This window comes from Dromiciops gliroides, chromosome 4 (assembly GCF_019393635.1).
Source record: "Dromiciops gliroides isolate mDroGli1 chromosome 4, mDroGli1.pri, whole genome shotgun sequence".
Taxonomy (NCBI): domain Eukaryota; kingdom Metazoa; phylum Chordata; class Mammalia; order Microbiotheria; family Microbiotheriidae; genus Dromiciops; species Dromiciops gliroides.
In genome coordinates this window covers 341,446,203-341,448,271 of record NC_057864.1, presented here as the reverse complement: position 1 = coordinate 341,448,271, position 2,069 = coordinate 341,446,203, and the positions used below count along the sequence as shown (strand labels likewise).

Here is a 2,069-nt window from a genome sequence, read left to right as displayed (position 1 = left end):
TGTAGAAGTGCCAGCAGGTCTCAGGCTCACATGTATCCTTTCAGTGCAGTGTGTTGAACTCTTCAAGGCTCCTAGGATGGCTCATGGCACCTTGCTGCAAACTTTCAGAGCACCTAGGTTCTCAGAGTATACACTGTTGCCCCCTCAGTAGGAGTTCTTCCACTATGCTAGCTTCCATCCCCCACACCCAGGTCCAGAGCTTTTTGGGTAATTAATCACCCTGGGCCTCCTCACTGGAGTTCTCTGGTCTTCTGGTCCCCAGGTCCAGGGCATACTTGATCACCCTGGAGGTGTCTAGATGGACTACTCTGAGGATATCATAGCTGGAAGCCTATAGAGCACTGTTTACCTTTCTTTGGCTCCTCGGGCTAGGGTCCCTCCTTAGTGCCTACAGGCTTCTTTTTTAATCTCCTTTTGCTGATTTAGGATAGATTAAGGTATTCACCATAGTTTCTTATTTTCCCCTTAGTTATTGTTTTTGTTTGTTTTACAGAGACTCTTTTGTTTTATATTTTCTGGAATATGTGGCAATTCAGCTGTTCTTTTCTACTTTGCCATTTCCTCTGGAAGCCCATTTAGTAGCCAGTTCATTCACAAGCCCAAAATTATCACAAAATGACTTTATAATCATGGGGGGAAAGGCCTTGAATGCTTCCTGGTAGAATATGTAAGATCAGTTACAATCCAGTACCAAACTCCATTGCACAGCTCCCACTTCTATCATTATCTCAAGGGTAAGGAGCCCCCTAGAAAATGAAATTTGACTTTTTCCCTCTCCTGCTGCTCAAGAAGCCGGCAGCCACCATGAATGACACTGTAACCATCAGAACCAGGAAGTTCATGACAAACAGACTTCTTCAGTGTCAACTGATGGTTATAGATGTCCTTCATCCTGGAAAGGCCACGGTGCCCAAGACTGAAATTAGAGAAAAACTGGCCAAGATGTACGAGACAACTCCAGATGTCCGAGACAACTCCAGATGTCATCTTTGTCTTTGGATTCAGAACCCATTTTGGTGGTGGCAAAACAACAGGCTTTGGCATGATTTATGATTCCCTTGACTGTGCAAAAAAAATGAACTGAAGCACAGACTTGTATGAGAAGAAAAAGACATCAAGAAACCAGCGAGAGGGCAGCTAGGTTGTGCAGTGGATAAAGCACTGACCCTGGATTCAGGAGGACCTGAGTTCAAATTTGGCCTCAGACACTTGACATTTACTAGCTGTGTGACCTTGGGCAAGTCACTTAACCCTCATTGCTCTGCAAAAGAAAGAAAGAAAGAAAGAAAGAAAGAAAGAAAGAAAGAAAGAAAGAAAGAAAGAAAGAAAGAAAGAAAGAAAGAAAGAAAGCAGCAAAAGGAACGCAAGTACACAATGAAGAAAGTCAGGGATACTGCAAAGGCAAATATCGGTGCTGAAAAAAAGAAGGAATAAAAGGCACTATAGAGGATGTTTATCCGTGAAGACATGGATTTTTCATCAGAGAAACATAAATAAAGTATGTAAAAACTTCCAAGAAAAAGGAAATGAAATTTGAATTCCTGAGGGTAAGCTCCTTAATTCCTGGTTTACATCACTTCTGATAGTCCTTTATTATGTATCTATATTTGCAAACAGTTTTCCAAGGACCATTGGGGCAAAGGGTACTAGTTAGATGCAACAAAGTTCATATATACTGGTGATATATCCTATGACAGAAGTTCCAAACTCTCAGCTACAGTTCTATTTGACTGTATAACAGGTAGTCTTCACTCCTTCAATAGATAACCCTATACCTTCAGTGTCACATGACTTGCTGATAGGGCATTTTCATTCACATTGGTCTTTCTTCACCAGTAATGTATGCTGAGCTTATAGTAACTAAGGTTGTTTCCCATATTTGGCAAGCAGTACACATTATAGAGATGGTCAAAATATATGGATCAATGGGGTTGTCCATCCGTGATTGAAATTTAATTCCATATATGTTGTCTTTGAACTTTTCAGTGGTAGTCCATTTCAGAGAAAAAGCCCCTCCATTTTGTGAATGGTATACTAAATCTCACTGTCATTAAGACCTCTACTGTCAA

The 2,069-nt window shown here is 41.0% G+C and overlaps 1 pseudogene; it reads left to right on the top strand.

Moving 5' to 3' along the window:
- The first annotated feature begins 804 nt into the window (after positions 1–804).
- Positions 805–1,434, top strand: LOC122725723 (annotated as a pseudogene).
- The last annotated feature ends 635 nt before the right edge of the window (positions 1,435–2,069 follow it).